At 36.6% G+C, this 22,587-nt stretch overlaps 1 protein-coding gene across 18 annotated transcripts in view; it reads right to left on the reverse strand.

The window, feature by feature from the left end:
- The window catches only part of LOC129353294 (pleckstrin homology domain-containing family A member 5-like), a 121,902-nt gene that overhangs the window by 56,305 nt on the left and 43,010 nt on the right, over positions 1-22,587 (reverse strand). Inside the window, exon 1 of one of the 18 annotated variants that reach the window (XM_055023573.1) lies at positions 4,775-4,976. The exons of the other annotated variants lie outside the window; for them this stretch is intronic. The gene's annotated coding sequence lies outside the window, so the exon portion shown is untranslated. Of the gene's footprint in view, positions 1-4,774; positions 4,977-22,587 lie in introns of those variants that run through there. 18 annotated transcript variants of the gene reach the window in all.

A 22,587-nucleotide genomic window follows, 5' to 3' on the forward strand; every position in this document is an offset into this window, starting at 1 on the left:
GCAGGAACAACAACGCCCACATGGATATTTTAACTGGAACATGTCAACATAAACAAGGAATTCAAATTGTCATTTATTTGGGTGTTATTGGGTTCTTGTTATCACCAAATGTGAAATATTTCAAGAATCCGGCAGAACATCCATGGGAATATTACCATAAACCAAAACTCGATCCATGGGAACAACAGAGATTAGATTGCTGCTTCAGCTGCTCATTAAGATTTCACCTTAGACCTTTATATTCAAGAGCAGAATGCAGCAGGCAATTTGGGCAACAAATCAGATTTCTCTTTTTTTTGTTCACATATAATTAAATTGGCATCTCGCTTAAAGCAGCTGCGACTGTGTGCAAAGTGGGTCAAGGTGACACAGCCGATCAAGCGACCCGTGAATCCATAGAAACAGGCTTCTTCCTCCAAAGAGAATAAATCAGCCAACGACCAGCAGGAGTTTGTTGAATCTGGAAAGCTGCTCTGCATTAGCCACATTTAGTAGCCCTCAGCACAACAATCATGAACGGGCCATCAAACTGAACACAAACATGACATTTAGCATTAATTACTAAGCATTAACAAGACGAACTATTGGAATCACTGAGCTTTTAGCCTATAAAAACAAGTAACTGTAATAAAAACGCCAGTAACACATGATTGTTCAACAGTAAAATAAGATTCTGCTTTTTTTGTGTTTCATTTGGAAAAATCCCCCTAACATTACAAAAACCAGTGGAGCAAAAAACATGAAAGTTCAGCCTTTTTATACAAGAATTTACACTTCAATGATTGTGTAAGAATCCCACAAACCAACTACAGCGCTGAATGTTTGCAGACCATTTTTTAAAAATCAAAACCTGTTATTATGCTTCCTTGAACAGGTTAGGATAGGTTTATGGACAATGCAAAACATGTTCGTTATAAAATCATTATTAGATAATTAGATTTTAGACCATTCAGTTCTGTCAATTTTGAGCTTTTTTCAGAATAAGTTGTTTTAGGGCCTTTTACAACAAGTTTAAGTTCAATGCTTGAAAATGAATAAAAATTATACAAGGGTACATATTTGAAAAGCATTAATAGAGCCTGCTGCACAATTAGCAAGAATGCAGCAAGTGATTTCTGGATAGTAAGTTACCAACAAAACACTTACATGATAATGCAAGAACACACTGTCAAAGATCAGTAAACTTTAGCTTATAAAGGACATTTTAAGCTGGCTCTTTTAAATATTTTCAATATCTCACATAAATAAAACAACAAATAAAATGGAAACTAAAGTCTCTGTTAGAATCGTGCAAATGGAAACGATCAACCTCATTTTAATGTATCGTGAGATTAATTGATGTTCTGCTTAATGCCACCAAACGCTCTGGAGTTCAACTTGAGTTGCTAGGTAACTGGGCGGAGCTCTGCTGGGGTTGCTAGGTGACAGGGCTGGGCGTGGTCACGAGGTGAAAGGTCAGTGCCTGTTGATTTGTGACTTTGCGTTCCGTAGGTTTTTGAAATTGCTCAATTTCCAGACGCTAAAAAACATAAACGTATTGCCACAAAACAGCAGGGTAGGAGTTTTTTAAGTGACTATTTTTAGGAGCAGTTGACACCTAAAGAGTCGATTTAATAGTTCCCCTTTAACCACGACGGTCCTTTAAGGCATGTAAGAGCAGCGTCCCGTGACCCTCGCTGGCCAGACATCTGTTGCAGCTGCTCCTCATGCGATCAGCGTCAGGGTTCCTCCAAAGGCCAAAATATGAACCACAATTCAACTTCCCAACTTTAGATGTCCATCAAAGTTTCCACCTTCGCTTTCGGTGCCGCCTGTTAAACTTCCCCTTCTTGACAAATCAGTGCTCGATCTCAAGCCCCAGTAAAGCAACTCTACAGAATGCAACATCACAAACAAACGTTTGACAAACTTATTTTGGGAGCAGCTTTGTGCACTGAGGGCTGCTGCTGTTAGAAAGAGAAGGAAAAATGTCCGTTTCAGGAATTTAAAGTTATATTTTCCAAACTGAAGTCTTCTGGGTAGACTGTGCAACACACCATACTTCAACTTTAAGGTTCAATGCAATGAATCTATTTTAAATAGATATCTATGTTTTATATATAAATATTTAATTTGAATTAAAAATTTAAAAATATTTAAAAAAAACAAACTGGAAAGCAATAACTATTTTATCTGATTAAATATGAATGAACTCATGTCATCCTTACCTTTCAGTGGGATATTGCGTTTTTTATCGTTTCGCTTTTTTTGTTGGCAATAAATAAAACAAAATAGTAGTAAATATGGCGGTATATTTACATAATTGTGCTGTACCACATTTTCAGATGCTATTTTTTGAACATTCAAGCTCAAAAGCTACATGCTTTCTCTGCATCACCAGAGCCATCATACAGATAGAGAAATCACATTTAAATAGTTATTTATGATGTGTAAACAACAGAAACGGCTTTATAAATAAAAAGTGACAGTTTTATTGCAAGCATTGTCATTTCCAGTCCGAACAGCTGCAGCAACACAGTGATGACAGAGTGTTTCCACGTTAGATGACAAATTATTTTTTATTTTTAATCATGACACAAATGCACTGGATTTGTGTTGCTCAACAGGAAAGGAGGTCGTGTCAATAATCCAGTGATCATAAGTTTGAGTCAAGCTAATACCGTTCCTTTTTTAACTGTAATAAACATTTAAAAGATTATTTAAATGTTGAAAAACCCTTAAATTGTAAACAAATTAATAGCAGCTTTAGCCTGAACCTTGTGAACAATTTTTATAGCTGGCCTGCATTTAAGTGGGAAACATTATCTTCATATTCGGTGTCTTTCAACATGATTTTATCAAACTTATTTTCACGTTCGATCATATACAGAACAATTGCTACGTCTAAATAATATATATTTTTAGACCAACAAATGTTAAATGACAGTTTAAAGGTTATATCAGTGGTGTTGACATGAACTGCTATGGTTTTTGCAAATTAGGTGACAGAATTCATATATATGTTAGCATCAGATTCCGGGACCAATTAATCTAGATTAATACTGAAAAATGTCAGGGGTTCTGGTCATCCTGCCTCATAAATAGTTTGTGTTTTGTTTTTGTATCCAACTTTTTGGCAGTTGATACTTCGTCAATCAATAATTTCAAATATTTTTCTTTTTTACTCATAATCTAATCTTAATTAAATTTGGCTGCATGACTCAAGCAGATCAGTTATTTTGGATGGATTAAGGGATCATAATTTGTCAAATTTTGTAAGAACGAAGTATGCCGCAAAGTTTTCAGATCTTAATATGCAACTGGATTAAATTATACAAAAGGTTTGAGCATTTTTATAAACATTTAACTAAATAATTCATCAAAATATTAACAAAAACCTACAAAGTAAATGAAAACAACGTGGTTTAAGTGCATGGATACAAAATTATTTGTACACAGGCATAAAATTAGCATATTGGTGCAAATAGAACTGGTAAAGGAGTAAAAGTACTAACTGTTTAGCATTTTTCCAGAACCTTTTCAATGCAACAATCCCTTTAACCTTGCTTCAGCAAATGGGAAGTAAGAATTTCTTCTCAGGCATGATTCCTCTTTTTGCCTCACACAGAAATAAATGTAGCATTTAAAATCAGAACTGAAAGTGTGTTTCAAGCATGTGGCGTACCGAAGCTTTTCGTAAACACCCAGAGATATCTTATGATAATTAAACCTTCCTAATCAAACTAGTCCCACCCAGAGTATTGCATTTGACGAGAAACGAGGGTTTGTTTTCCAGATGATTCCAGATGAGCACATGACAGCGGCAGCAAAATGCCTCCGCAAACATCCTCCAAAAACACGAGAAACAGGTTCAGCTGATCCCTTGTTTACTTCTTTCCAGGATTTCTGCTCCGAAACACAAGATCCAAACAGCTATCTTAATAAAATGTTTAGCTAGTTTGTGCTGCGTGTGTTTGGCAGGTTAATGAGAGGTCAGTTTGAGCCACTGCAGGAAAGGTAGCTTAATGCAGCATAATTACACCCTTACTGACTGTGATTAGCTTTCAAAGAGCACCAGAAAACCACAGTGCAGTGTGCAGTTCAGCGCTGGAAGCAAAGGGAACTGGGATCTTGATGCAGATTACTGGAATGGAGTCACAGAGGGAGGGAAAAAACAGCAGCGCTTTCAGGACTGTTTGCAGTTAAGGGGATGGCAAACACTTCAGAAATATGGAAATGCTGCTTCACTGTGTGTTAAATCAGGATTTATATCCAATGACTTAAAATCAGATTAAAACCAGATGTGAATCAACATAAAAAAACATGCAGGAGTCTTGAAAATAAAAACAAACTGAAAGCTCAGGGTTCTGAATGACCAAAACAATATTTTCAGTTATAAATATGTTCTTTGGTGCATCTGGGTGGGTTTCTAAGGATTGCGGGTTGGAAATGCTGATTTGTGTTGTTTTTTTTTTTTTTTTAACCCTAGAAATAAAAATAAGGGTAGCAATTAAGGATACGCAGTCAGCAAAAATAACGAGGTGCTTCTGGCAAACGCGGGACAAAAATCGCAGAATCTGGACGGCAGCGGAGCTGTTTGTACACAAAAGCCATATGAGAAACAAAACGCCACGCAGGGGGCTGTGGTGGCCTGGTCCGAGCCGCATGCAGCCGCATCACAGACGGCATTCACCTCCATAGCTTTCTGCTAGCAGCAACCATCACACAATCAATGCAATTAACGCCCCCTGTTGTTGTCGCGTCGGGGCAAAGCCCCGAGTCAGTCAGTACTCACAAAGAAAAACGCTCCGCGGAATGTCCAGGCTGTCCGGGCAAGCGACGCGAACCGGGCGAACAACCAGGAGGAATGGGAGAAAAACGAGAAGCCAGCACGTCGTATCCAGAGATAAGGCAGCAGCTTGATAGTTGGGGGAGCGTCTGGTGAAAACAGCGCTGCTGCTGCTGCTGCTGATGTGCCCGCGGGGCAGAGCGGCGTGCGCCAGTAGTAAGGACGCAATGGAACCAGCGAGGCGATGATGTCACAGCCCGGATGTGAAGCAGGTCCAGCTCGGCCCAGTGTGCATGCACTGCACAGTAATGAACGCTTCCTTTATTTAAAAAGACTAAAGTGTAAAGCAGGGATTTAGCTTTGAAAAAATTAAAAATGATTTGAATGTGAATTATTTATTTATCTGGATATTCGTCCATGCTTTGATTTAAACAAGTAGAAGAGGATACAAGGTCCAAAATAAGTAATATTTTTTCTTAAATAAATGTAGCTGTTCAGGTAATTACTCAAACAAGAGTAAAAAAGTAATTTGTAAAATGTATTTTGATTAAAGTTGCAGCATGTAATCTTTTTTTAATCAAATACACATGTAAGTATATTTTAAATATTTGTTGAAACTGACTTTAATCTATGAAAAAAACGAGCTCCCACTCCTCCCAGTGTCAACTAGAAACAACCAATCAGAACACAGAGGAGGGTCTTAGTGCTGTCAATCAAGCCAGTGTGTGTGCTGACAAAAATATTAACCTGATGTGCAAATTATGATGTCTTATAAAGTAAATTTTGAAAAATTGTAAATATTGTTAAATAAATTTAGGTAGAAGAAATACATTTTCAAATATTTTTTTAGCATATAACTTTTGGAAGATTGGGTAGAAACAGGAGTTCTCAATTTCAGTCAAATTCCACTAAAAAATAAAAATACGTAATTGATCCCAGGGCCGACCCAAGCCTTTTTTGGGCCTTAAACAGATATTCATTTGGTTCCCCCCATACCAACATGTCAACACCAGATTATTTATCATTCTCAAGCCACTTTATATGTGTAGCGTACCTACTCATTTGTAATTAGCTAACATCATACCAGTGCTATCATGGCTATTGATTTTCCCCTTATAGGAGTAGCAAGCTAAATATATATATTAGCTTTTCAAAAACACTAATACTTTACGAAATACTACTGTTTCCAACTATACTGTAGACATTTTAAAATCATTAATACAGAAAAAAAAAAACATTTTTAAAGACTCTTCTTTTCCTCAAACTGGATTCAAACATCTAACAGAGGTGGCACACAACTTCTTATAAGCATTTCTATCCGTTCATATTAGTGAATATGCCGCTTTTATGCTTGAATATATCAATTCGGAGAAACTGTCTTCTGCTTCAGTTTCTAAAATCTGGAGCTAGCAAACTCTTTTCCACTGCACTGAAGCAGGATTAACCGGATGGGTCTTTTTAAAATCCCAACAGTTTTCAGAGTGCAGCTGCTCCTCCTCCAGCTCATTCTTTAGCAAGTCCTGACAGAGATGTACATGATGGAGAGCGAACTGATCATGGCTGCACTGCGCCAGAGAATGAGGAAGGCTGATGTAAACACATCTAAGACCTAAAAACAATGCACTTACCTCTGGATCCCATTTAAGTCCTACCTAGTTGCTGGCAGTTGTGCTAACAAGGTGAGAAAGAACTGAATATCAAGCAGGTTCAGCAGGGAGCCTGCAGCTGAGGAGGATGTGAAAGCACAGACAATGACCAAACAATGGGTGCAGTGAGGGGTCACTCTTCAGACAGAAACTTATCTTCAGAGCAACTCCACTGCTCCTTAGCATTGTACAGAAGAATAAAGGTTTATATGTAACTTATTGTGCTTCCTTAAAAAGGTTGGGTTATGATTACAGGCTACGCAAAACATGTTTGCAAAATTTTTTTCCATTCTTACATAATGAGATTCCAGTCTGCTCAGTTAAGAATGAGCTGTTTTAGGACCTCTTGTTACTTTAAATCCAAAGAAGCTGCTGCTGGCTATGTCCCTCAACTCGACATTTAAACTTGTACCTGAAAATGGCGGCAAACAGATGTGCAATGATACAACCGTACATCTTTGAAAAGCAAAAGTGGAGCCTCCTGCACAATCAGGATGCAACAAGTGGTTTCTGGGTGGTAAGTCAACAACAAAACACTTGAGTTTTCCAGAAGTCATAATACAGCGCTAAAATCAGCTGACCAAACTTGCTGGAATTTCATTTGGGTTGCTAGGTAACGGGCGGAACGCTCGGGTTGCTAGGTAACGGGCAGAACTCTGCTAGGGTTGCTAGGTAACAGGTACAACAATCGAGAGGTTTTTGAATTTGAAACGGTTTATTTCTCAGACAAAAAAATAAATAAATTACTTATTGCCAAAAATACAACTTGGTGGTCCCAGTTGAAATTCTGTCAGAGAAATCCAAGTGAATGGGAGAAAGCCCAGACTGTCTGGGACCAGTCTGGGCAGACAAAAATGGAAAGTCAAAAAGAAGCAAAATGTGGGTTTTGCATAATAGGTCCCATTTAATATAACCAATCTACAAAGGCTAAATCTACTTTATATAACAAGTAAAGATGAAAAATCTAGATCATATGTGTAATAAGTCATTTGAGAACTACTTTGACCATTCTTTTTTTAATAAATAATGCAAAAAGGGTTCAGTTTCTCAGAGGGGTGTAGGCTCAGTTAAAACGCTCGGTCTCCCTCTAGGGAGGTCTTCCAAACCTGGCAGGACATGACCACCAGCTGGGACACAGAAAAAACTCCAGAGACGAGGAGAAGGGGACAGCAATTATCTGGAGGATATGTGACATATCTAATAACCCATTGAAAATGAGAGCACAGCAAATAAAGAGCCTGTGCAATAAAAAGGTGTCAGAGAGAAAAATTAAAGCAAGCTGTTCAGCTGTCTCTGTTTGTGCTGTGTAATGTGGGAGAGTTTTTAAAAAATTCATAAAGCCGCCATCAGCGTTAGCTGTCAGTTTATAATCATCTGGGGGAAAGTTTTCAGCCCCAGGAAGACATCATCATCTCACAGATTTTCCACAAGATGCCTTTAAGAACAGCTTCATTGACTTTAAATATGGAGCTAAATTGGGGACAAAAATGATTGTTCAAAATGATTAGAAAAAAGAAAATATAACAAAAAGAAAAAAATTTAAACTGAGACAGATTCGAAAGTGAAGCTGAAAAATAAGTTTGAAACTGAATAAAAGATTTATAACTTGAAAAAAGTTTTGAAACTTTAAAAAAAGAAGTGAAAATAAAGATTTGAAATTGAAAAATTGTTTTGAAACGGAAAATTGATTTGAAACCAGAAAAAGATGCAAAACTAAAAAAAATTGTTCAAAACAGTTTCAGATTTATAATTTTGTTTTCCAGCGAGATTCTTTTTTTCAGTTTCAAAACTTTGTTTGCTTCAAATCCTTTTTTACTTTCAGATTTTTTCTTTTTAACAAACTTCGTGGCTTCCACTTTCTCAAACTTTTTCCAGTTTCAAAATAATTTTTCAGTTTAATTCTTTTTCTTTTGAACAAACTTTATGGCCTCAGTTTTACTCCCAAGTCAGGAAAAATAATCACTCAGTGGATCTCTGACTCAACCTGGAACTGGAAGTTGTCGTAATGTTTCCAAAAAGATTTTTATCAGAGTGTAACTGATGCAAAGTTGCAAGAAATATCCGTGGGCATTGCATTTATCCGGCTTTCAAGTAAGCAGTAAAAACGTCACCATCACACCCACAAAGTTTGACTCAGTCACCTTGAGGCAACCAGGAAAAACTTTGTCGTCAGAAGCTCAGAATGTTTCACATTTGTGATTCAAAATCTTCTCAGCTAAGATCCAGCCAGTAGCTCAGGGTTTGCTGTGATTGAAGGGACGTGTTGTTTGTTGCTGTTTTCTTTTAATAAATCGGGAAGCGCCGCCTGGGTCAGCGTTTCACAGTGGAAACATTTCAAAGCAGTCAGCTCATCAGCCACTTCAGTGGGAGTGGGAGTTACTAACTACTGCTCCAAGAATCTATTTAAGTAGGGGTACAGTCAAATCAAGGCCATGCAGAGTCTGTTTATTCTCAAACAACAACAGAAAAAAACTTGACTGCACTTTATTTTGGTGCAGAGCACCATTAGATGTTGCAACAGAGCAAACATAACCTGGTGGACTCGCATTCCTTGATGTTATCACTGCTGGGTTGTTTGACTCGTAAAAGCCAGAGACCACAGGAGCAAGGGGAACAAACAAAGTAGCAAAACCATCAATCAAAGTAATTAAAGCACGTTAATATTTATCATACATTCAAAGGAATAGAAATCATAAGATGACAAAAATGAAAGCTACAGGAAGCACAGCTAAAACCATGATGTTGCACAATAACAGAGCATGCAGAAACCAGGATCTTTGACCCGTACTCTTTGTACAGTTTTTCTAAATCATCCAAAGTCCTTTGTCCAACTTTTCAGTTGATTTTATGTCTGGTGAAACATATCTGTGGTCATGTAGCTCAAAAAGGGCCAATGGACCATTTATACTCGCACACAGGCATGTAATTATGCAACTAGACATCTTTGAAAAGCAAAAGAGGAGCCTCCTGCACAATCAACAATAACAAATTTTATACTATTGTTCCAAAAATTATTGCGATAAACAATAATATTGTCCCTAACAATAAAAGCAATGCAAGTACACCCTCTCAAAGATCAAGAAACTTTAATTTATAAATTACATTTAACACTGGAACTGGAAATCATTTCAAATATCCACCAAAAATAAACAAAACAACTGAAACAACAAATAAAAGTGGTACAGAACTCACTACAAACAAAACTGCCCTTCAGAACCAGACTGAAGCCTTTTGTCATCCAGTTTTTCACAAAAACAGAAACAGAAAATAAAAAACAGTCATGCAAATGGAAATTATTTACGTCATTTTAACTTATCATATGTTTAATTGACTTATTGCAACAAGCTTACAAGCAACAGAAACGCAACAAGTGGTTTCTTAATGGCAAGTCAAAAACAAAACACTTGACTTTTCCAGCAGCCATTGTACAGCGCTAAAACCAGCTGACCAAGCGTAGAGGAGCTCGGCTTGGATTGCCAGGTAAGAGGACAGTGGCCCTAGAAAGTGACTTAATCAGAATGTTTTTGAAATGGTTAATTTTCCAAACACCAAAATAGATTAACTTATTGCCAAAAAATTAATGGGTGTACTTTTAAAGCTTAGACTATACTGTATGTAAAAGTATAAATTTTACATAATACATTCGCTTAAAGAGAATCAGGAAAGTGCGTGACGGTTATCATAATAAACATACAGATCTGTTTAGTAAAAGATTTAGCAAGCATGTATTTTATATGCTGCCACCTGTACTTGGAAAAGAGAGGCATCAAAACCAGCCAGTTTAGTGCTGCTGGTTAATATTTATCCTCTGTGCTACAACAACCACACAGCGCTTTGAAGTACGCAATAGTCTTGAACGTCTTAAGCAATTGTCATGTTCACTTTGTTAGGTACACACCATCAGAAGGATGGAGCAGAGAGGGAAAAAAGACATTTAAAACTCAAATAAACTATTATTCATTAAAGAGAAATGAAGTGTTTCTCTTCAGCTGCGGCCTGCACTAGACGTTTCATCTTCATCTTGGCTGACAGGTGCCAAGGATGAAGCTTTCAGACTCATTAACGGCCCACTCAGAGTCCATCAGAAACAGGAAGTACTAAGTGTTCACATGTTTATCCACTCTCAAAGGAGCCATTTCTATCTGCCCACACGCTCTTGTCTTTGGCTCTTTCCTCTTCCACCTGCACTCCCACGCTCTTCCCTTTTGTCACAGAGGTGCAAAATATTACCTGCTGCTGCTCTGGGCAGCATGTTCAGTGACTGCAACTCCCAGTAGCTGGAGGCCAATGGAGAGAGAGGCACCAGAGTCAGAGCCGCTTTGCATGCACTCTGCAGGGGCTTCTGCTCCTACTGAGCGGCAGCGAAAGAGAACCACATGCATAAACAGTTCCACTCCCTGCCTGTCCTCAGGGAGCTGGGGCAGAGATGACCAGTCTCATGCACAGCAGTGAGCAAGCGCATGGAGGAAAGATGGGTGTTTGTGCTCTTGTAATTAGCAGAATGTGTCAAATGGAGGTGGAAAAGCACCAGCTGCCTGAACAGTCACATTCAGACACACCAGACTAATAGGTTCTGCAAAAGAGCAGTGCGAAACGTATTTGTCACACAACCAAGTTTCTGACCACAGACAAACTTCTCGGTTAAAACAAAGAGATTTTACTTAAAATCTGCCAGGGTTATGAATGAGTTTCTGATTAAAGGTGTTTTCATGCCTGATAGTCTGGTAGACCTGGTATGATTTGGGACCAAAACTGAACCATTTCACACATTTTCAGCTGCTGCTGTTTGTTTTTACAGTGCACTGTTTCAAACCAACCAAACCCTTTAAAAAACTCGTTCCCCTCCTCGCCTACGGTGGCGCTGCAACAAGAACAACTGAAGGAAACGACATAAAAACCTCTGAAGACACGTCCTTCATGAAATGTAAACTAAAATGGAATAATGCCAGATTTTAGCAGTTGTAGGATTTCCTTTTTGTATTTATTTAAAAACCACACAATTTTTTTTCCTGCTAGTTTAAGGCTAGACAATATGGATTTTTTTTAATGAGTCATTATCAATAATTATTGATTCCTTTCTCGTTTTAAATTTTTTGAAATACAGCCAAAATAGTTGTGTGATCTTTCCTCTTTTATTCACAGTTTTCACTCAATGCGGTTTTATTTTTTATTTTTAAGCCGTTCTGAGGAACGGAGGAGAAGCAAACTTTAAACTGCTGCTGCGCAAGTTCCCCAACTGGTTGTTGCCAGGTAACCAATGAGAGAGGGAGTTGCTAGGTAACCAAAGAGTGAGTTAGTTACAAGAAAACCAATGAGTGAAAGAGTTAGCTAACGCCACCAACTCTGCTTAGCTAGCCGTGAGAAGCTGAGCGCCTAAGGCGTTTCCTCTGCCTACATCTCCCAGAATGCAGTGCGGTTCTAAATCAGAGTTCAATAAATATTCTATCAGATGTATTATCTATTGGTATTGATCAGTATTGCAATATGTACTGTTATTGATTTATAGACCAGCTCTATGTTAGCGCTAGGTTCACGTAATCGCAATGTCGTCCTCTTTCCTCTAACAAACTGGAGTCAGATTAAAGTGGACTAAATAAAGCTGGTGTGAACGCACCCTACTGAAACTCAAATGATTTCTTGTTACTATCACACATATATGCTACTTTCTGGGCCAGGGGTCTGCAATGTGCAGCTCTTCCACAGTGGAAGATATTTAAATAGTGGATATTTAAAAATAACTCAGCTTATCTAGTAGATGTTCATCAAAATCAAAAAAGTGATGTAACATTTGCTGCTGTAAATAGGTTTTATTTAGATTTACTGCGAACAGAAATGGCTCTTTGGATTGTAAAAGTTACAAAGTGGGCAGAAAAACATCAGGACTGGTGCTACCCAGTCTGATTTGAGGATATGAGACCAAGAAACATCCAAATATTCCTCCATCTGTGTTATGAAAACAAACCCGATAAGAACTGAGACATCCAACGAAACAACAAGTTTTATCATGTAACATAACAGCAGGGATCAAAGAGAAGAGTTGTGGTACAAACCCTAAAGGACGGGAATCGTTTCTTACACACTACAGTACAAGCAACTTCAAACACACAGTTTTATCTCTCTGTCTATTCACCTCTTTCAGGGTGAAGGCTAAGTGGAAAAAATAAACGTGTAAATACAGTGAATCAGGCCAGGAGATCAATGAACTCATAATATTTCTCAACCCGGTGGCTTTGGTGACATCTCTCTGAAGGTCATTGTGAAAACCGCTTTGCTTTGCTGTTCAGGCTGCTTTGTGAGCCTTGGCAGCACAAAGATTCACAAATTCCACAGGCTGCAAGTCAAAACACCAATAGTGAGTCGCTGTAGCATGAGGCCGCGCCCCCGCAGCAGCTCAGGTCCACATGCTGACCGCGCTTCATTCCTTAATCAGGTAGATTCAGGGCCTCCTTGTGCAGCTGCTGCTAAAAATAACCGAGCACTTTATGTCTGTCATCACACAGAAACCTGCCAGCTTGGCTTTACAGCACTCAGGCAACGCTACGGTAATTATTTGGATATGAATAATTTAACATTCAGCTTCAGGAGCGAAGGTGTGAGTTAATTCAAGACACTAGAATTATGTTGAAGTAGATAAACTTTGCTCAGCTTTGGTGGATGCATTATGCTTTATACACTTAGGTTCAACAAACACAAATGTGGTTGGAAAATTAAAGACTATAGTGGCCTTAAAAACACAAATAAATGTTTTTACTAAGTGCCCTGCAAGTTTTTTCACACTAAAACCGCAAACTGTGTTGTATTTTACTGGGATCTTATGAAATAAACCAGCTCAAAATTGTGTGTAATTACCAGGCAGAAGGGAAATTATGGAACCAATAATGCAAAGATTTCCATCCATGAATGCTTAATCATTGTAGCAAATGATGCATCTGCGAAATAAAAACTTTCAATATTGTGAAAAGCTCAGCCTATTCTGCTGGACTTCACATCAATATTTTTCTGATAAACCGATTAATAATAAGACAGCAAAAGGTAATTATTAGGATTCTTTTCTTTACTAAAACCACTAGAGAAGTTCTGGATGGAACAAATTTACAGACAAAGTTTGCTTCTTTATCTTAAATGCAGAATGTATTCATATTTTGGCTTAATTACTTCTGAGTGTGTTGTTCAAAATGCATTTTGTAAGAATCTTTACACTCCGGGACGGTCAATCGTCTCAGCCCTAAAATGTTTTAAAGCATATGAATACTTTCTCAACACTGAGAATTTCCAGTGAATAACACTGAATTACATTTACATGAAGTCTGAAGTTGCAGGAATCTGCAGGCAGATTGTGATTCCAGGCAAAGAGGGACTTTCTCAGCAGCAAATCATGACTAGACTGGAGGTTTCTAAGGCGATTGCTCATGGCTCGAAAACACTGTGAGTATCGCATCAGTGGCATTTCAAGCACGATCGGGCAGAGCAAAAACCCAACATTCAGAGGATTAAAACACCAAGCTCAGTTTACACACCAACAAAGAGGGAACACAAAAACAAAGGCTTTCATACAGAACCAAAAGCTTCAATCATCAAAGGTCCTGCACAAAGTACACTGTACTCTCAGAGGACAAATAGTCTGAAAATCTCTTCTTAGGAGAGGAAAAACAGATTCAAACTTACAAAGTGGTTAATGCAACAGAAAAGTCAGAAGAGCTGGAGGAAACAAACGGGAGAAAGGCTGACAACAATTAGAGATGCAGTAGAAAGCTGAGAAATCTGATCAGGGAACCCAGCACTGCAAATCACAAAACCAAAAAATTTATTTTGGTTCAGCTTCTAGTGAAAATATCTTAGTACACTTGAAATAAGACAAAGTAGCTGTTTAGCAAGATGCTACAGGTAGATTATTTCCCTTATAACAAGGGGGAAATGTCTTGTCAGAAGAGAAATAATCTGCCAGTGAAACTATCACTTTTTAAAATCAATATTAATTAAATAAGGAATTATTTAATTATTTGTATCATTTGCTAAAAAGTTCATTTTGACTTATTTGCACTAGAAACTGGACCAAAAATACTTGGCAAGAGTTTGTGTTTTTGCACAGTGTAAGAAGGAGTGTGGAAAGTTAGTTAATTAAGAGCAAACCATATTTCACAGTCAATTCAGACTGCAAGAAAGAAACAAATTAATTGTGATTAATGAATGATTGAATTTATCATCAGAAATTGATTAACCAACCCAAAAAAACAACATTTGCATCATTTAATGTAGTTCTAATATTGTGTCAGAAATCCTGAAAATTCTGCAGAATATTCATAATTTTTTTAGCAGATTAAATGATTAATTGGATTAATCGTCGGACTAATCGACAGAATAATTGATCACTAAAATAATCCCTAGTTACAGCCCTACCAATTGAATATTTTAATATATTAAATACATAATTTCTGATCATTTTTCTGTATTAAAAACAGAGCAGCACATCCAGGTAAATGCAGAGTAAGATAAATCTGGTTTTACTCACCTTGATTTCCACAGAAGACTCATAAAAATGATGAACACAGTTCATTATGAGCTTAATACTGTATCAGCTCTTCTTCTCCAGTGTAATGAGTCACTTGGGAGCACATGGCGCAAAGTCAATGACAACATCAAAGACCACAACAAAAACAAGTGAAAACACAGAAGAGATATAAAATATGACACCTAAAGCCCAGCACCAAATTTAGCCACAGAAATTAACATTTTTTGGAGTCCAGGACAGGAGAAAAGGGGCTTCATCTATTTTTCTGAATACACAGTTTGATGTTTTTGTATACTCTTTTTTTTTTATTATTTTTTTGTATTGATTTTCACAGACAATGCAATCTCCCAGAAGAAGACACACAGACTCCTAAATCTGGGTTTTTATTGTCTTTTTGCAGCTTCTTACAAGCCTGGAGGTGTCCGGTAGCTCTCTTTTCAGATCAGGAATCCAAATAAAATTAAAACGAGGATTTGATCCACTACTGAGCATGCTCAGTAGGCCTGCCAGAGGGAGAGGCTCCCACTTTAACCAACATCTGACAAACAAATACTGTCATGGACAGTTTCTCTGTCAAGCCTCTGTGGTCGACAGACAATGGGTGACTGAAAGGAACTTTGCAGGAACAAAATTATGACAAATGGCATGCAGCCCAGTCAATTTATCTAAAATAAAAACTCCAGGAACCGCCGCACAAATGAAACCGACTCGCTTCCCAAATTAGCAGAGAAACGGAGAGATTGGCCGACTTCAATTGGCAACGTAATGAAATGTAATGCAGGATTTGCTGAGCTCCAGTTCTTGAGATAGCTGCTGACTGCATTACTCACTTTATACGACTGATTACAGAGAAGATGACCAGCAGAACTGGGTCAGCTGTAGCAGTGAGAGGCCAAGACTGTCAAACAGAAACAGAGGCTCAGAGGGGGATGGAAGTCAATGTTAACATAGAAGGAAGAACCACAATGCAACTGCAAAATTCATTGTATTTCATTGGTATTTTCTGAAATCGACCAATAGAAAGTAGGTTCTCTAATTCAATTTTCTTTAAAGTAGAAAATAAATATTTTATTGCCTAAAATGCAATAGCATGGCGTTTATTCAGTGCATGTTTGGTTAGCAAAGAATGCATCTGCAGCTAAAAAACATTTCTAACCTCAACATGTGAAGAGCTCATCCTTTTCTGCTTGACATAACAGTAATAATTAATAAATTAATAGTTGAACAGAAACACCAAATAGGAGTTGTTGTTTTGTAATAATTTTGACCAGGTGAATCTGAAACTGCCACTTGAAGAGTTCTGGGTAAAACAAATTCATAGACAAAAAATATATATTATTTTTATTAAATACAAAATGTGTTACTTTTGATATTCTTATAATCACTGGCATCAGTATGTTATTCTTTCATAAAACAGCATTTTTTTTCTTTCGTCTGTTAATTATTCAATTACTACATTAGTTGACCTTTATTTCAATGATCGATTAATTGTTTAATCTCTATTTCCTAGTGTGAAAAACTAGTAAGCATACACTAAAAAAACAATAAATCTAAATGTCTGACTCCAGGAACTTGAATTAAAAACATGCCACACTTTTAAGAATTCTATTCGCATAACAAAAAAAGAAAATGATGCATCTTTTTCCACTTTGCCATTTTGTTTTGGCCAATTGCATCAAATACCAACACAACACATTGATGTTTGTGGATATAATGAGGCAAAATGTGGAAAATGTGCAGCTTCTCGTCAACAAATCCTGCAGTAATAGGTGGAAATTTCTTCAATAATACCAAACCAGATAACAGATTCTGAAGGCTTATTGCTCATTATACATGAGAGTTGCTATTGTTAACACTCTTTGTGTCAAGTATGCAAACCAAAAAGAGCAGCGCGAAACGCCAGTTAGTGATAAAGCTTTAGTGAAGCCAGAAGTTCTGAACAGACACTAAACCAGGAAGAGATAAAAAAAACCAGCGTGCAGACAGACAGAGACAGACAAATCAGACGTCATGGCACATTACATGCCGGATCCCGAAAGAATAGATGGGTTGCAGCTTGAACACGTCAACCTGAATGCTGTGTCATCAGCGGTCCTAATCCAAGTCAGCACATCCAGGCAAGCAGGAGCGGACTTGAAAAGCACGCTGATGCAGAATACGATTGCTCCACATTCACAGGGAGTCATGCGTTCTCCAATTTCCAGTCAGCACATCTAAACATGTTACCCATGAATGTGCAAGAGTGTGTTCAGTAGTTTTCTATGATGTCATCTGGGATGGTGAGTCAAACAACGATAACTTTATGGTTATAGTCCAAGCAAAATTTGTCTGCCTTTTCTTCTAGAGCAGGATATAAAGTTACATTTTATATCATCTTCATCCTTTTTCTGCAGTTTTTTTGTTTACTTTGTTCCAACTCAGTTCAGTGCATCAGCAATAATATACTGCAGTATAATTCATGTTAGCTGTTATATGAAAGTAAATTCAGATAAGCAGAAGTGCGTAAAAGTCTAAGGCAGAAACAATTAATCGTATTAGTCGTGATTAATCAAAATAATTCAGTAATTGATTAATTGCTGACTGCATTATACGGATTCAAAAAAGCCATTTGCGGGAGAAAAAACATATTTAGAGCAGAAATTAAGCCAAAACTATACGAAACATTTACACAATTTGGATTTAAGATAAAAACATCTTTGTCTGTAAACAACTAAAGTTTTATCTTTACCTTTACCAAACAAATGCTACGTTATTGCATTTCAGACACTAAAATTAATTATTTAGGTTCTTTAGCATCTTTTAATGCATTTCTAATAAAAAATCTGTAGAATACGTCCATTTTTAAAATCTGATTAATCAATTAATCGTAGATAAATAAAGTACTGATTGGTTGCAGCCCTACAAAAGTCGACCTTCTGCCTTTTTCCTTATATTTCTGATTTTCAAAACATTCCTTAGCATTAGCAATGGACATGCTAACAAAGTGAAGGTTATTTTCTTTGTATTTTTGTCCATTTCCTACTCAGGGTTTTGTTCTAGCTCCTTCTCAAAAGTGTGCAGTTAAGAAAATCTAAAAAAAAAGAAAACTGCATCAGGGAAAGTCCTGAGAACAAAACGTGCCAAGGTTAAAACTTTAATGATTAAGAAGTTGTAAAGTAGATGGGGGGGGGGGGAAGCAACCTTTTTGGGTAGAAGCTCTTTTGACATTTTAGGTGGAAAAATACTGATTGATATTAAAATACTTATTGACGATGCAAAAAAGTAAACAGATTTAGCCTTTTTAACAATAGTCTATGGAGAAAAAAGGACTGAAAATCCAAAGAAAACGTCTGGAGGCCTTTGGAAAGCAGTAATAAAATGCCACTTTCAGAGCTTTTAGGGAAGTCTATTATAAACATCCTTACTCAGTAGGATGTTTATGACATCAATTTTTACCTTCACCAATCTGAACAGACAGGCCATCTGCCAACTTTATGTGCTCCCATCTTCCTTTTGTAGCCTTACTCTTCAGCTTTCATTACGTAAAGTGCTTGGGGAAAATGGCGAAACGGTATCTCATTTTCCTGTTCCACTTCCTGATTTCATATTGATTTGACCAAACCCTGTTAATCCATGGCTGAAACAGGGACAATCAATACCACTCTAAACAGGAGCGCAGCGTAAAAAGCGTGGTAAACAAACCGAGGGCAGCCGATGGGCGGGACGGTCATCCGAGGTTGTGACTCTTTCTCATCGCAAAATCAATGCAAGCTATTTACAATAATAAAGGGCTTCCCACATGCAGTAGTTAGAAGATTATGATGTTTTAACTGCCATGTGTTGGACTTAATTTCTGGTATCTAAGGAATGTATTTGACCAGTTGGTTGATGTAAAGTAGGAGGCTTTATTAGGAAAAACTGGTTGGATTTTGTGGTTTAAAAAAAGACATTATATAATATTTTTTTCCCCACTAAAGTATGTGATGTGACAGTAAATTTCCCCATAGTTTATATATTCATTAACTCAGGAATTGCAGAGCAAGAGATTATAATTAGAACAAACAGAGATGTGAAAAAATATTTATGTATATATTCTCAGAAAATTATAATAAAAAATTATTTGGACTGAATATTTGTTAAATGGACCTTATTATTACATAAAAACAAATTTTTAATTATATATGTTGGTAAATGATAAATGAGGGTTAGCAACTATTTTAATTATTAATGAATCTATTGATTATTCTAATGATTAATAAGATAAAATATTGTCACATTCTGCAGGTTTTTAATTCAACTCTTTTTTATAAATAAGACATACATAAAAATGGAAATAATTCCTTCAATTCCTTTTATAATTTGGAATAGTAACAAATTATAAAATATAATAGCATTCCTTTAGTGAAAGCTTGATAATTTGTAGCAAAGTCTGAATCTGGTGCTGAATAGATTCTTCATCTTTCTGCTTGACTTAACATCAATAAAGAGCAGAGCTGATATGTTGATTATTGGGTACAAAAAGGTGATTAACAGCACAAAATCCTGTAAAATTTGAATCAAATGAAGTAAAAACTATAAACATATTTATTGACAGTTTTTTTTTAAATCTTCAAAGCGCTATGTATACATTTCTTTCTAGTTTTGGCCTAATTACATCTCTGAATGCGTTAATGGTTCAGGAAATTGCATTTTTTGAGTCTTTATATTTCAGTCAATGATCAATTGACTGCTAAACTAGTTGAAGTTTATTTCAACAATCGATTGATCACAATTAATGTGATTAATCGTTTCAGGTCATCAAAAAATAATATTGAAACTTAAAGATCTTCTTAAATGTTTATATTGTTTTCTATTTTTTTACTAGCTTGCCCAAAAAGAGGTGAATTAAAAGGATTGGCACATTCAGATCCGATTTAGGGAGCGTCTCCTCCTGGGTCACTGACTTGTATTGTTATAGGTGCAGCTGCATTACTGAAAACTTTAAAGAAAAAGCATAATAAACTATTCCTGTTGGGTTTCTCTCAACACAGGGACGGCCAGCTTTTATTTTAACTGTAGAAGGAGTCTATTGTTTCCCGAATGCTTAAACAATCTCCTTGACAGATTTGATGTCTGTAGGCTGCAGGTCCCTCTGGCTTACAGTTGACTCTCCAACAGCTGCATGGGATCATGAAGGAAATATCTGACAGCCATGAAAACTCATGTAAATAACTCAAAAAGCAAAGAGAAAGAAAGAAAAGAAAACTTGAATGAAAATTCCCATTCATATGTCTGAGCCAAGGGAAGGAGAAATGACACCAAGCTACACAAAATACCAAATAAAAGTGAACAAGATAATTTAATTAAAACACAAGAACGCATTAAAATGTTCCTTGTTGAACAACGTTCTTGTTAGAACATCAAAAACGCCCCCATTATGCCTCCTACTCCTGGCAGACCAAAGCTTTTTATTGTTTAAGTAACTATGTCCTTAAAAGCCACTTAGCTGGATTTATTGAAGAGGCAGAGTGGGAAAAAAAGGCTGAAGAGCCAAAAGGAAACGGCAAATGTGCTGTAGCGTTTCTTCTCCTCATATTGGTTAAGATGTCAGCAACATTCACAGAAACTCTTCATGTTGTGACCCCAATCCAACACTGCCCTCTACTGGCAGCAATAATGTGCTGCACTTCCCTAAGACAGAACATTAATCTATTTGATGGCATGAATTCAATAAAAGCAGAGAGAGAGAAAAGATGTGATTTAAGATTTAATGCATATTTTTGCTGATTTAATTACAGTGGTAGAGAATAGTCTAATTCAAAACTTAAAAAAAATATTTACTAACATCAGTGTTACAGTTTCAGATGGATACATTCAGTGCTAAAGAGACACACTTTTCAGATCCAACACACTTTTCAGATCCAACATAAAGCTGAATTTCACAAAACAGGGATTCCCAAAAGGTTGTGCAACTTTGGCGCCCTCTATGGGGTTGAAAGTGCAACAACCTTTGCAAAAGTCAAACAGCGTGCATTCTGACATCTGGAGCCAATCTCAAAGTGCTTGTAGGCACACACAATTAACTCCACATGATTGGAGATCTGTGGAGTTATTTCAGTGCGTATTCATCACGGCAATAACAAAGAAGTGCGCTTCTTTAGCACAGATGTTTCTCTGTTCAAGACGCATCTTTGTTTGGAGAAGAAGTTTAACAAATAAACACAACCCTCAAGTGCAAATAAGCCTATTTTTCTGTCAGCTACCAGTTTCTTCTCTTGCACAGCATTGAGTGAATGAATCCAAGAGAGGAAAATACGAAAAGCTTCCAGTGATTTATGGCTGGTTTTAGAAAAATATTAGGTATTTTTTAGGTATATTTTAGTTGTTTGTTTCTTTTTTTGGCTGAAACTATGAATCAGATTAGTAACAATTAATCCATTGTTGAAATAATCACCAACTACTTTAGTAATCAATTAATAATCAACTGGAGTATTCAGACACAAAGAAAGGCAATTTATTTAAAAAATAAACATATTCAAAGGAAGAATTTAGCCAAAATTTCTGAAGTTCACCTGGTTCAGGTTTCTGATAGTCATTAGGGCTGCAACTAACAATTGTTATGTACTTTTAGTATTGCAAAATGTGTCAAAGTTTTTAAATGATCAGTCAATTAATTGTTTTGTATGTATATAAAAAAACAATAGATTAATCAATTATTATAATAATTAAAAGTTGCAGCCCTAAAGGCAATACAAGTTTATTTTTATAAGTTTGTAAGTTGGCAAAGTTTTCTCTTCACCTGGTTCAGCATTACTAAAGGAATTCAATGTTATTGCATTTTAGATAATGTTAATTTTCATTAAAAATTTGCATATTTTAAAGTATTTCTAATATTGTATGAAAAAGGTTTAGGTGGTGAATAAAACCTCAGTAGAAAGTGCCAGTTTGTTCTTCCATTAATCATTTTTATCTGATAATAATAATTGATAGATTAATCAAATACTAAATAATCATTAGATGCAGCACCAATGATGATGTAAGTAGCATATTAATCAAATGCATAGACTCCTAACAAAACCCTTCAGGGTTCTTTTTCTCCTTTGCATAATCACATAAGAGTAATTGTAATGCTCAAAGAAACACTGCATGGGATTATTCAGATAAAAACAACAAGACTAAGCTTTTAAAAGCTCAATTAGATAACCATCCAGACTAAACCTTGATCAAACAAGAACCCCAAGGGTAATTTTCCAAAATAACTTCAATCAAATAAGGAAACCTCAAAACAATAAAGATCAAAGCATCTTTTCATCTCTCCACAGAGATGTGAAACTCATTCTAAAACAGACTGAGCTGCAGGAAAGTAAAGCAGCCACAGAGACAATGATTGCTTCTAAACTCCCGACTCAAAACTGATTTTATCAGGCTGCTCTGCTCCAGGGTCCAGCAGGGTCACTAAACCCATCATCTTTTGGTGACAAGTGATGGAAACTTTAATTTTACACCTCATACTACTGCTGAACAGAGGTGGGAGTCAGCAGAAGTGCAAAGTTTGAAGGAAAATAACATTGCCAACCTATTAAAACATGCAGCAGTCTTTAACACTGCTGGGTCTTTTTTTTTACTGTTCAAGAAAGTAACAAAACAATTACAGAAAAGAGTCAGTGCCACCATGTAGTCATCTGGAGATATGAGAAGGAGCCTCT

This window comes from Poeciliopsis prolifica, unplaced genomic scaffold, assembly GCF_027474105.1.
Source record: "Poeciliopsis prolifica strain line A6 unplaced genomic scaffold, Auburn_PproV2 SCAFFOLD001, whole genome shotgun sequence".
Classification (NCBI taxonomy): domain Eukaryota; kingdom Metazoa; phylum Chordata; class Actinopteri; order Cyprinodontiformes; family Poeciliidae; genus Poeciliopsis; species Poeciliopsis prolifica.